The 15,028-nt window shown below is 35.6% G+C and overlaps 1 protein-coding gene across 1 annotated transcript in view; it reads right to left on the minus strand.

The window, feature by feature from the left end:
- Positions 1 to 14,663, minus strand: part of add3a (adducin 3 (gamma) a) — a 110,148-nt gene extending 95,485 nt beyond the window's left edge. The window contains exon 1 of the mRNA XM_067395915.1: positions 14,565 to 14,663. The gene's annotated coding sequence lies outside the window, so the exon portion shown is untranslated. The remainder of the gene's footprint in view (positions 1 to 14,564) is intronic.
- Positions 14,664 to 15,028: the final 365 nt, after the last annotated feature.

Here is a 15,028-nt window from a genome sequence, read left to right on the forward strand (position 1 = left end):
TCTTGCATTGTCCTGTTTTAGTATCTGCTGTCAGATAAGAGGTCTCATTATTCTAATGTTATTTTCATAAATTGTTAGAGCAGGTTCACACAAAATGCATTTTTGCGGTCAAAATTAAGAGCATAAATAGCATCACAGTTACACTGTTAATTACCAAATTTACCAAAAAGTACCAATAAATTACGTAAGTGGTACATCATGTGTTAGCTGGGAAGAATTTGCATGCAGGCATGATGTTCATTCTATTCATCAGGATCAGTGTCCATTTGTTTTATTAACAGTTCATGTTAGTATTGTGCATTTACAAAGGTAATGGTACTTTCTGTAACTTTAACCCAGAATACCACCAATTCTATATTTTTGATGACTATGGTGGCTCATACCAACTTACTAACTAGTTTGGGACTGCTGCCTTACCTTATAATACGGTTTATTCATCAATGTGAGTGAAATTCTTACAATTTATGCGGAGCCTGTGGTAAGTAAAGGGGGAAAATACTTGTGTGTATGTCCACCATTTTTTGAGAAATAAAATTGCTTGGTTCAAATTCCTAATAATTTGGGTCACGGCTGAGTGACCAGTTGAGAACCAATGGACTATATGAAGCCATAATCTTAATTCCAAGCACTACAGAAACAATTATTTTTTGCACTGACTTCCTGTCTTACAGATCTTGCATCCCTCCCCACCCCCCAGTGACATACTGAGCTGTTTGTTACGAACATGCAAAAAACAAAAAAACAAAATTAAAAATAATTTAATTGTCATGGCAACAAACATTTTTTATTTTTTTAAACAAAAGGCAAAATACTCTTGCGTTATACTTTCTCATTTCACTCACCACTGGCAGGTGTGGCAAAAAGTAATTTTTGGACCCTGTTTGTTAATACAGAGATGTGATTTGGCACTCGATAACAGGAACTATGTGTAGGGTGTGTCCGCCCAGGCAGATGAGTCGTTATATTTAGGTTATTATTTTTTTTCTTTTTCTTTTTACACAATCAGTTCAATAGAGCACATTTCCTTTGTGGGCAGGATGCCATACACCACCCTCAAAGTCACAGTCAGAGGGTCACACACATACACATTTAAACAGACAAGCTTATTAAACGAGATTTTTTTTTGTAATGGAATATTAATTGTGTATGAAGTTTTACAATCCTTTTGTATGAAAGTACATTACAGGGCAGGTTTCTGTTCATACGCAACATGGAAAAACTTGAATAAAATGCTGTTTTGCAATACTCTGTAACAAGTGGCTATAAAAAGAACACACTAACTGCACTGATCCAGATGAAATATCCATATACAAATATACAACATATGTAGTGCTCAGCATTAATGAGTACACCCCCTTTGAAAAGTAACATTTTAAACAATATCTCAATGAACACAAAAACAATTTCCAAAATGTTGACAATGACTAAGTTTAATATAATATCTGTTTAACTTATAACATGAAAGTAAGGTTAATAATATAACTTAGGAGGACACATTTTTCAGTTTTACTCAAATTAGGGTGATGCAAAAAATGAGTACACCCCACAACAAAAACTACTACATATAGTACTTTGTATGGCCTCCATGATTTTTAATGACCGCACCAATTCTTCTAGGCATGGAATGAACAAGTTGCCGACATTTTGCAACATCTATCTTTTTCCTTTCTTCAAGAATGACCTCTTTTAGAGACTGGATGCTGGACGGAGAGTGATGCTCAACTTGTCTCTTCAGAATTCCCCATAGGTGTTCGATTGGGTTCAGATCAGGAGCCACTGAATCACTTTCACCCTGTTCTTCATCAGAAATTCAACAGTAAAAATACAGAAATAATACACATCTATTGGTGTGGCCAAGAAGTGGCAGAGCACCCATAGCGTGTGTCTCAATCAGCTCCCTAGTTCCATAGTCAGGGCACTGATCAGGGAGTCGGCCACATTCATTTACATGATATACTGATACATGACCTAGGAAGCTAGGGAGCTGTTTGAGACACAGGGATAGTTTGTAGGGGTCTTCCTCGTCTACTTACTTTCTCTTCGTCGTCTTTGTATCCATGTGTGCTCAGCAAGACCGGTTTGCGACCTATTGACAGCATGAAATGGGAAGGGGTTTTAACACCCTTAGTCAACTGTCTGCTGGAAACCTGAGTAATGAATAATTAGACTCACCTGTGGCTGAATTCTTGTTAAATTAGACATTTGTAGTCTAAAATTTTGCTTTGCTCCAGAGACTTTCAGTGGGGTGTACTCATTTTTGCAACACCCTAATTTGAGTAAAACTGAAAAATGTGTAATCTAAATCAGTGTTTCTCAAACTGGGTACGCGAGGTGACAAAAGGGGGTACCCGAACAAAATGTGGACTATAGTTAATTTAACTCTACCATACCTTAAAATAATATTAAAACCGAGCTTGTATTTCTTAACTGGCAAAATGCCATAAATCCATTACATTTAATCAAATTATCTCATGTTTTGCAGTCTAAAATGACTGTATCCACAGAAGCAGCATGCATATGATAGATTGCGTGCAGTCTGCTGCCTTAAATCGCGCTAAATTACTGCCATTCTCGACAGTGCACCTTTGTAAAAGTAGGGATTTAGCACTCGCATGAAGAACAAATATAGACACAGATAGTGGATTTATATCAATTTAAGACTCAAACTTTCTTCGATACATAAACATACCTTGTGTGAGTTCTTGTATTTAATGATGATAACGAACAAGAATGCAACTGTTCCCAAATATCCACATGACTGCAAACGTGCATTATACAACAATTTTAAACACAGTACTGTCAGTATTTACTCTACTTTGCAACAAAAAAAATATTTCTAACGAAAACCAGAGCAGAACTACAACACACGAATGCGGCTTTGAACGAATCGTGAGAGTCAATGATTCAGCGATTCATTCACAGCCACTTGCTGAATGAATGACTCAATGAATCACTCATAAAAACAGTGACTTTCTGCCACCTACTGGCAGTTGTAGTTTAATATTTAAAAGTATCACTTTGTTTTACCATCATTGCATATTTCTCTATTAAACATTTTTTATTTTATAAAGTTATTCATAAACGTCAAAATATGCACTGGAAAATCAATTAAGGGGGCAAATATTGTCCCTTAATGGAAAAGGTGTGACTGCAGTCAAAGTGGAAGAGAGGGGGTACGCAGAAGGATGGGAATCCCTTCAGGGGGGGTACTCCACGCTAAAAAGTTTGAGAACCACTGATCTAAATTATATTATTAACCTTACTTTCATATTATAAAGTTAAACAGATGTTATATATAAAACTTAGTCTTGTCAACATTTTGGAAATTGTTTTTTGTGTTCATTGGGTGTACTTATTTACGCTGAGCACCGTACATGTGTATAACTTTGGGATAGTCCCACACATGAAGATGCTCTCTGCGCATTCCTGGGAAAGCTGAGCTGTTTTAGCCGGAGGGAGGGATGTATGGCTGCCAGCACGTATATATCTTCATTAGTATACATGCGCTCAGGTTTGTGTACTCAACCATGAGAGACGGCAAAAAAGTAGATTTTCCGAATTCCAAAAGATTCAATGACAAATTAAGCCGAGTCAAGGATTAACTTGACGATTCACACCTTCAATTACGTTGTCAAAAAGATGCTAGGCATTAGGGAGGATGCCTTTAGAAAAGAGCTTGACTAAATGCTGTACATTTTAATCTGACCTCAAACTGCTCTGTTCCTTGGGCCATAAAAATCACCTCAACCATGTGAGCTCACACCCACTTCCTCTAAACTGACTGTGATTTAAAATCTCAGGATTCGTAGACCAGATCTGAGTCTCTGTGTGATTTAAACCTTACCGAGAAACGAAGTGCTCGGAATCTGACACGTTAAATTAAATAAGCGCCTAGGATCTATCAATAAAGAGAAGAGTGGTTGGATGTCTTTGTTTTCATGGCAGTACCGCCTGAGATTCACAAAGGTGGAACCTTTTAATTTTGGACAAAAGGACCCCTTGGGCATTTTATGGATACAAAGTGTTGATTTTAAACTGCAACAAAGGCCTGTGGTCCACTGGAAGCGATGCAAAACCACTGTATGGAGCTACATTCAGTCTCGACATGTTTATGTTTTTCTCAAAGCAAAAGATCACAGTGATCCAACTTTGGCCTGTGGAAAAGGCCTGTGTTTGGCAGGGTCAGTGACATCCAGAGTGATGGATGTTTTTCAGTCCAAATGAAGCTACTTTTGATGCAAATGTCAGAAGTTATTTAATCCTTGTCCAACCTTATAGACGTTTTTGTCTTTTTCAGTTTTGTTTTTTTAAATCATTTTGCCTGTGTTAACGCCAACTGCATAACTTTTGGCACGTGTGTTTTTTATTGGAATTTTGGTATTTCACTCCCATTTCCTTTAAAAAAAATTTGCTTTGCACTAGGTACACAAAATAGTTAGTCTCAGGACCTTTTGGACAAAAATATCCCCATTGAAACCCATTATAACTGCCATTTTTAATCCCAGGGCCATTTAACTATAAAATGTTGCAATCTTTGTTAATAGACTTTCATTTTGTTGGAAAGGCTTCAAAATTTAAATTGTTACCATTTTGTACCAGATGGTGCCATTTTCTCAGGTTTGGCCTATAAAGCAATATTCACTTTATTCTTGTTTTCTGCTTTTGCATATTATAGAGCCAATTGGATAAATTATGCAGCTATAATTGTGTGGGTGTGTTGGTATGGATGTCACAGTGTGGTTTGTGTGTAATAAAAAAAAAATAAATAAAAAATTGTGTGTGCGCGAGTGATTGTAATATTTGAGAGAGAAAAACTCAGTTTTTCAAATCACAAATCCAATCACTGTGTGCCCCGGTGGAGCTTTGCTGGCATCTATCAAGGAAAATTAGGTACTACACCCAAACAAAATATCTTACTGAAAGCTAATTTTTTGAGATAACCTCAAATTTGGAACACAACTTTATTAGATTTATGGCTTTGATTTTCTAGCAGTTTTAAAATTCAACATGTTTCATAAAATATATATTTTATATAAGAATATTCATAAATCAATTTCATAAACTTCTGCCAAGGGTATTCTTTAAAATGAAACCAAACTTAAGTCTGTGCTCCCAAGCTTAAAATTTTTATGACTGTTTTAACATGGGCATTTTTGTCCACTACATGGACCGACGTGTAACTTTTTTTAATTGACGCAAAAGGGTTAAATATGCTAACGTTCAAAAGTTTTGGGTCTGTAATATCTTTGAATGTTTTTGAAAGAAGTCTCTTATATGCTCACCAAGGGTGCATTTATCTTACCAAAATACTGTAAAAACAATAATAATGTGAAATATATTAATTTTTAAAAACTGTTGTAACTGTTGAAATTAAAAATATAAATTTGTTGAGATAGAAATAACAGCACAATTTTTAAAAGCTGTAATTTAAAAATATATACATTTCAATTTACAAATATACATTTAAATGGTTCACAGTTATTTGTCATTATTTTATCATGCTCATTATAGTTTTAACATGTGTACAACAAGATAAAGTGCTTGACATTGATGAAACACCCATATACAATATTTACCAAAACAAGAAAAAATGCGAAAAAACTAAACTACTTACACCTGAAATTATCTCATATTTGGTTTTAGCTCACAGAGGGGTACCAACACAATAACAGTATTTTAGACCACATTTTTAAGCAGAAAGACAGACAGACGTGACGGCCACATCTGGAAGTGATTGTGCTGCTCTCAGCAGATGTGAAATGACAGTGATTGGGCCCATTAAACTCCTGACCTGGAACATTTTTACTAATGTGGTCCCAACACAGACACATGCCCTCCGGGGTCAAGCCTCACCCTAAACACCACCAAACAACATTATTACCCACACAAACTACATCTGAGTTGCTTGAGCTGGAAACTGTCAAACCACAGCTACATCCCTCCCAATACCATCAGCAAAGTAAAATTGTTACAAAACATTGATAGCTAGCATGAAAATGGCCTTGCTTGTAAGCGCATGCAATCTCTTTAAAATTAAAATTAAATTTTAATCACCATTTAATTTATTTTATTTAGTCTGATTTGAATCTCTTGCATAAGACGTCTGGCCTCTCAGACCCAGCATGCAAAAAAATTGGCTGGGACATCAAACGGTTTCGTTTCAAACTCATTTGAGTCAGCTCTTGGCATCTCTTTCTCATTTTTTTTCCTCACAGGGTACGACCTCGTAACCATGGCGAAGGACTGCTAATATCAATGCAAATGGATTCTCTGCTTGCAGGAATTCAGCTGGACTGGAGGAACCCCGAGTGCCACTCCAGAGGAGGAATCGACTGAGGAGCCTACGCATTTTCATTCCCACAGTCCAGAAACTTAAAACCAAAAACTACAAAACCAGACAAAAATAAACAGTTTATGCAGCATCTATATTCAGTCCTAAAAATGGCTCAGGGGAATAAAACCAAGGAGTGAAGTTCAAAGAGGGAATGGAGATTCAGTTCAAAATGTAGAGATTTTCCATCTTATCCACATAACAGCCACCAAATGCCATGCAAATTTCATACATAAAATATAGTGTGATTTTCTGCACCTGTGGTTTAACCGTTAAATGCATACCTCACGTCATACCACTACCATCCTCCTCATTCAAGATAGACATCAACCTTTTTAGTATTCCTCAATCAATTCATTATTAACAATATAACAAGAAAATAAAAAAATCAAACATTTTTAAAAGAATGCCCATTTTCCCATTCATTTCTTGTAAAAATTGTATAGGGTCACTATTCGCAATCTCAAACATATTCTCAAAACTATCATTTGCTGAATGTACTGAGAAATGAGCTCTGACGAGGACAGTGATGATGGCATAAAACATTTGCTCAAACCGAGCCCTTTCAAGCTCCAAAGGTAACAAAATATGCTTTATTTTATTCTTCTGTAATTGTTACTCTAATATCAGAGGAGTTTTATATTATCGCGACAGGTAGAGATCCATCTGTGTTTGATAAAGATCCGGGTCGCTAAAGACCCGAATATGTAAAAATGATGGGCGAAACATTCAAGGGTTAAAAATATACTGTATGTCACCAACTACAGTGAATCTCTGCCATTTCCACCACTGTCTGTAATGGATACTGTAAACTTGTGTAAACTTCAGAAGAAAAGTCTAGTCCCTTCATCAAAAATGTAGGGCTTCATCGAGATCTTGTTTTTGCTAATTTAAAGAATGTTTCTTAATCAGATATCACTATGCTATGCTGGTAGGCTATGCTGTTAGCTTGTTCACCAAAGGCTAATGCCTAAAACAACAAAGAGAAAATATTTGTGCCAGGTTCTTATAAATGCACTCTTTTAGTTCACATTGGTTTTAAAAACTTTCACCATTTTCAACAAAAGTTTAAATATAAAGACTTTAGAAGATTTAAATATTAAAAGATTATTGGAGTAAATTTTACAAGAACATACTATTTCAGTCTTTCTACTAGAGTAGAAATGTACAGACTTTTTAAAATTTCAGTACCAAGACGGTATTGAAATTTTAAAAATGTGACGCTTTGAGCACTGTTGAGCGGATTCGTAAACTCCTCTGATTGGCCATTGTGTTCACACGCTTATCGGATGTCTGTAATTGGCTACAATGATCAACGCTTGGAAAGATTTGAAAGCACACGGAAGTTTTTGAATTTGAAAACGGGAGCGTTTGAAAACAGGTGTCTATCAGCGGACTGGTCCACGATAGATGCCTGCTTTCAAACGCTCCCGTGTGTATCTGTGTAGGCATTCAGTGAAGAGCGTTATTGATGACTACAACATGTTTTTGAAGTGTTAATCACTGAAGCCTATCACAAACATATATATAAGATGAGCGTGTGTGAACAATTGCCAATCAGGGGTGTTTACAAATCTGCTCAGCAGCGCTCAAATCATCACATTTTTAAAATTTCAGTACCGACTTGGTACTGAAGTCGGTATATTTGATAACTCTACTTTGTACTTCAAAATGTCATGTTTAATTCATTGTGTTATTTATTAGAGCTGCATGATTAATCATTAAAAGATCACAATCTCATTCCTTAATAACAACAATCTGCCTGTCTTTTACACCTTGGACAAAATCACAGCGGAACATTAAAATCTGTGTTCGTGATGCTGCTGAGCCAGAGAGCAGTTATCATGTATAGGTATTAAACAGTCTTTTCAACCACACAGTATCATTATTTCTGTGTTACAAACATTCAAAGGAACAAGTACTGGGATGAAAGTTTATCGTTCGATCAAAATAGAGCAGATGCCCTTTTGAAAGTAAATAGGAGCTTCAAATAACGATTGTATCATTACATCATTGCACCAGCAGGTGCCGACAAATTACTTGAAAAATATATTTGTCATTGAATCATTCATCCAAGAGATTCATTCAAAAACGTTGATTCATCCAGTTATAAAACAACTGAAGTATTTATGGGAGTCATTGAATCATTCATTCAAACCTATTGTTTATTTTTTTTAAATCATTTAAATTAATGATTAACACTTTTAATTGGAATGCAGCAATTAACATTTTGTCAGAACCTTTAATAAATTACGTTATTTTGTTTAGTTGTCTGCTCAGAATCATGTGAGAATCGCAATCTCTATTTGAAACAATTTTTTTTTTTTTTTTTATATTTTAAAGATTTTTAATTTACACAGAATTGTGAAGTTCTACCATTTATCTATAACTTAAAAATTGTGTGTGATTAGATACAGCCAAATGAATTTTTCTCAAAAATCATGCTAGCTGCAAATTAAACATCAAATTCTGACTGGTCATGCTTTCAGCGAGGACAGAAACATAACGTGACTCTGGAAACTTGTCGCATCTCCGAATAGAAGGATGTTGAGAGTGTAAGAGGACATGGAAAAGATCTCTTAGACAAGACATAAGCCCATTCAAAGTCAGTGAAAGGAGTCCTTAGTGTCACATCCAAAGCGATCTCATGGGGTCTGTCCTCCTCTCACTTCCTGTGGTGGGATAGAGTTGTGTTACAGGCTGTGAGAACCATATCTATGGGGCCTGTTTCCACCCACACATGTATAAAGAGATTATTCTGACCCTTATCCCACAGAGACGCCATTCCTGACAATGACGCTGTCTTAATATGCTACACCGGCTCATCCAATTATATTACAAGACTTGCTCATGTTGCGCTCTGTCATTTAGCTTGTTCATCTATAATCAAATAACCCCGCAGAACAATATGTGGATATGTCTAAGGCCACATTATGCTGCTGAGCGTCGTTTTGTGGGTTTATAAATCTTGTGTTTGACTGGTAAACTACAGGAATCTGTAATGTCAATGCAGACATTCTTCTCCAATGGACTTCAGGCTTTAAAACTCTAGTTTAAGGGGGTCTTCTGATGATAATAAGAGATATTCCTCTCTTAAAAGTTAGGCCTATTTCTTAGGTCAAAGACATCAAGAAAAAGGACATTTCCATGTGTTGACTACAACCTCCTATGTCCTTGACCTTAAAAAGCTGATGCAAAAAAAGGACTGCTTTTGGCTTTAGGCCAATTCACAAATTAATGACTCTTGAGAGATGGCTGCTGTAATGAATTGTGTGTATATACACACAGTGCTGCTTGAAAGTTTGTGAACCACTTGCAGAATCTGTGAAAATGTGAATAATTTTAACAAAATAAGAGGGATCATACAAAATGCATGTCATTTTTTATTTAGTACTGTCCTGAGTAAGATATTTGACATAAACAATGTTTTGTCCACAAGACAAAAAATAGCTGAATTTATAAATATGACCCAATTCAAAAGTTTATGAACCTGAAGTTTATGAATTGTGATTCTTAATACTGTGTGTGGTTACCTGGATGATCCATGACTGTTTTTATGTTTTGTGATGGTTGTTCATGAGTCTCTTGTTTGTCCTGAGTAGTTAAACCCCAATATTCCTTCAAAAATATTCTTCAATATTCCAATATTCTTCAAAAAAAAATCCTCCAGGTCCAAAAAATTTAGTTTTCCAGCAAATGTTGTGTATTTGAATAATTTACAACAGTGACTGTATGATTTTGAGAACCATCTTTTCACACTGAGGACAATAGAGGGACTCAAACACAACTATTAAAAAAGGTTCAAACATTCACTGATGCTCCAGAAAGAAACCCGATGCATTAAGAGCCAGGGGGTGAAAACTTTTGAATTTGAAGATCAAGGAATATTGTAGTTAATTTGTCTTCTGGCAAACATTTAAGTGTCTTCTGTTGCTTCTGAAGGGCAGTACTAAATGAAGAAGAAGAAAAAAAGATATTGAAAAAGTAAGACAAATTTGCTCATCTTCATCCTGTTCAAAAGTTAATGCATCGTGTTTCCATCTGGAGCATCAGTGAATGTTTGCAGCTTTTTTAATAGTTGTGTTTGAGTCCCTCTCAATTGTCCTCAATTACCCTCAATTGTCCTTAACTTGGCACTTAACGATTTTATCATTACATCTTTACACCAGTAGGTGGCGACAAGTGACTGTTAAAAAAGTGTTTGTCATTGAATAATTTGTTCAAGAGATTCATTCAAAAACACTTATTCATCATCCAGTAAAGAAACAAGTGTTTATGAGTGAGTCGCAGCAATTAACATTTTGTCAGAACTTCTAGTAAATGACATGTTATTTTTTTTAGTTTGTCCAGATTCATTGGAGAATTGTGATCTCTATTTGAAACAAAAAACATTTGATTCTCAATTTATCCAGGATCGTGCAGCTCTACTACTAATCATTCAGATCAACAACTAGTCAACTTTGAAAATACGTAGGCTTTTACCTAATTTAAACCAAAGTATTAGCAGCACGGAACACATTTACACACAAAAGTGCTCAGCTGCAACTTTTCAGTCGCTGTGCCACATGCAAATGGTGAAAAAGGAAACCAGGATAAAACAAATCCAAAATTAAACTCATATGGAGCAGCAAGACCAAAGACAGCGAGAGTAACTTACACAATAAAAACAACACCACCAGCACTAACACACGCTCCACACATCCTCAAAACAAAATGAAAAGTTTCCATGGCAGAAAGCAGTCAGCATGTGGAGCTCATATGTTTCTGATAAGCGTTAATGGGGAACTGTGAGGTAATGATGAAGTCATGCTTGTCCACTGGACAGGTTCAAATAAAAGACTGGTGCTTTCCAAATGGTTTCATACTTACTCAAGCACCGACACACATAGGCAAACACACACACACACTCATGCAGAGCTTGTCAGGGCAAGAGAAGATAAAATTATGGTTTCAATTTGTGTTTCTCTCTATACACTGCTGGATAACAGATACTCTAAATGCATCTCTACATGTATCTGACCTCAGAAAACATTCTAAGTCAGATCATGGGTTTTTTCCTGATCTGAAGAAGAAAAACAGAAAGAAGCCTGATCATCTGCAATATTCATGCGCTCCTTATGAAAAATGCGTGAAGAGAGAGACAAGCAGACACACCCATCGAGCCAGAAAAAATATCAAAGGAGAAATGCTAAAAAAATGGTTTAAGAACTCAAATTCTAGTATTAAAGATAAAAATGTTCACCCTTCATTTAAAATCTAGTCGATTTTAGCTACAATCCAGAAAACTGTTTATCAATACAAACAAAGGCCTCTTTCACTCCGCAACAGAATATGGTTGTCAGTCCAATATTTGAGTCCTTAATATGGTTACGTTTACACACAGTTCAGTTATTTACAGGATGGACAGGTCACAGTTCTCCACTGGAGTTTCTTCCATCAGTTTTATGTTCTACGTGCGACTCAAATGCTCCGCTGTCCATCCAGACATAAAACCTGCTGGTTAATGAAGATTTGATGTATGAACTTGCAAACAGAGTTGTCAAAAGTATGACTACGGTACTGAAATAAAAAAAATGTGACGCAAATGGGAGCGTTTGAAAGCAGGCGTCTATTGCGATCATTCCACTGATAGACGCCTGCTTTCAAACACTCTCGCTTTCAAAACTCTTTCAAATTCAAACACTTCTGCGTCCTTTCAAACGCTCCCGTGCATTGATCACCGTAGCCAATCACAGACATATCTGATGAGCGCGTCAACACAATGGCCAATCTGAGGTGTTTACAAATCCGCTCAACACTCAAAGCGTCACCTTTTTTAAATTTCAGAACCAATAGGTAGCGAAGTCGGTACTTTTGACAACTCCAATTGCAAATCTTGTTGTGTCAAAAGTGATATATAGTCTCTAGAACATCTGATGCATAAGGCACACAAAATGAGAAACATTTCAGGAGTTTCGAAGTCGTCATGCAATTGGTTGAATTCTCCAGGAGTTCCGGGAGATGAGTTTGTCGCATTCTTTAAAGGTCCACCTGGAAACAAAGCCGTTGTGATGCCAAGCCCCCTTATGGAAGAAGAAAGCCATCATGTTTACAACTGTGACGATAAGTGCTTATCAGGATCAACTAATTCAACAAAAGTTTGTTGCACCATTGTTGCAGTAAACTTGCACAATGTTCTTGAATGAATTGGCCACCGGTCCGGTATTGTGGGGACATCGACTTTACATTTTCACGCCCCTAAACATGACAGTTAGATGACCTCTCGAGTGGTCCTTGGCAAATGAAAGTTGCGATAGAGTCTTTTATGGACGTCACCATCTTTGATATCACTTTGGTCACTGTCGCTATTGAGTCTGTGGGAGTGGGAGTGTGGGCGGGACCTTGATACCGCAGCTCTACTACTGCAACTCGGGATCCGAACGATGTATCGGCAATGACCGTGGGATATTTTGACTGCAGTGGAAGGAAGCAGAGAAACGCTGTCCAACTTTTTTACAGTCTATGATTTGCTTACATCCTCCCTACCCAGACTGCAATTTTGGGCATAATAAGCATAGAGTATAGTACATCTATGATGCCCTAAATGCTGAATAGGAAGGCAGCTCACTAGGATTTGAGACAGAGCCAAACACATTTTAGTCAGTGGCCTGAATGTCAACAGAGGGCAAGTTCAGGCTTAATTAAATATTAAAAGCTCATAAGAGGCTTTATTGCACTTTTATTGCACATACACACCTTGCCCTGCAGACAAATTAATCTTTAGATTTTATATCTCATGTACTTGACTACATTAGAATGAATTATGAACCAGAATCTCCAATTAAAGAATGTAAGAATTACTAAAATGCAAGGACAGCTTTAAAAGTGCACACACATCGATGTATGCGCCTTTGACTTTTGACTATGCATCAGCAGGCCTCAACAATAATGATGGCCTGCAGGCCCAGAGCCAAAGTTAGAGCGTTTTGAGCCTGTTGATGTAACAGTCTATAAGCTATTATCTAAAGGCTTTTATTATATTAATTATATTATTATTTTTTATTTATTATCATATATATATATATATATATATATATATATATATATATATATATATATATTAAAATTAAATGTTAATTATATTATTTATATTCATATTTTATATATAGTTTATTTAAAATAATACATTATAAAGAAATTATTTTATTTTAAAATGATATTAAATTATGTATTCAATGTAAAAATATTTAATATATGTAAATTTCCATTAAAATACACACACACACACACACACACACACACACACACACACATTATATATATATATAGAGAGAGAGAGAGAGAGAGAGAGAGAGAGAGAGAGAGAGAGAGAGAGAGAGGGAGAGAGAGAGAGAGGGAGAGAATATTCTGTATTAGATTACATTACATTTAATTTATTTGCATTCCTCTGATTCATCTGCATCAAACACACTATTACTGTGATTATATTAGTAATATATATATATATATATATATATATATATATATATATATTTTTTTTTTTTTTTATTATATATTTATATATATATATATATATATATAATTATTATTAATATACTATATTAATATATTTATATTATACTAATATTATTTTTATATTGAATACATAATTTAATATAATTTTAAAATAAAATAATTTCTTTATAATGTATTCTATTTTATATATAGTTTACTTAAAATAGAATATGTTTTAAATATTTTATATTTTATATTGTATGCATATATTTTAAAGATTTTGTATTTTACATATAGAGAATATTCTGTATTAGATTGCATTATATTTAATTTATTCATGCATTTTATTTAAAATGACATTAAATTTTCTATTTGAAATTATAAATATAGCAGTGTCTACTTCACTAACACTAATAACCCACGCATTTGCATTCCTCTGATTCATCTGCATCAAACACACTATTACTGTGATTAAACGCACTGCTGCATCTCCATGACAGCGCCTCTGTTACAACCACAACAACTTCAGTGCAGCGCAGGGAGGGACATACTGTAACTTCAAAGGCACCACTGCGTCCATCACTCCAAACAAGCATCATAAACGGATAAACTGTGCTGCAACTGAAGGCATGTATGAAACAGCACGAGCGCGTTCCCAAGCGATGAGGGATTTCCATTAAATAAAGTCACAGACATCCCTGTGTATTCTAACAGAGGCCTAAATAATAAATCCACGCAAAGGATATTAAAAGCCTCTTACCTATTTCGCGTTTGGGAAGTTGCGCCCAATCTGGTACTTTCATTCAGTCCACGCGCACGTTCAGCCCGGAGAGCTCGAGCGATTTGAACTGTAGTTCAGGGCAGTTGCAGTGAAGAGCGCGTGAGGTCAGTAGCACTGCGCAGACGACACGAGTAGAGTGATTGACGTCACACCGGGGGCTGAACGGCTTCATCTGATCCTCATAAGATACCGATCTGCGGTAGGACGGCGCTGCGCACTATATGGCAGGAAATCAAGGCTGCTCTGCGCTCGTCGTGTTTAAATTAGGAGCAAAATATGGCAGCCCCTTAAAATTGTAAACTAATAATGATCTTCAAAAGGGATTTTCAAACTATATTTTTATTATTATTTTATTAATAATTATATTTAACATAATTTATTATAATCAATATATAATATATTAAATAAAATGTTCTGTTAAATGTTTAATTCTTTAAAAAAGA

Source organism: Chanodichthys erythropterus, chromosome 10 (genome assembly GCF_024489055.1).
Source record: "Chanodichthys erythropterus isolate Z2021 chromosome 10, ASM2448905v1, whole genome shotgun sequence".
NCBI classification, from domain to species: Eukaryota; Metazoa; Chordata; class Actinopteri; order Cypriniformes; family Xenocyprididae; genus Chanodichthys; species Chanodichthys erythropterus.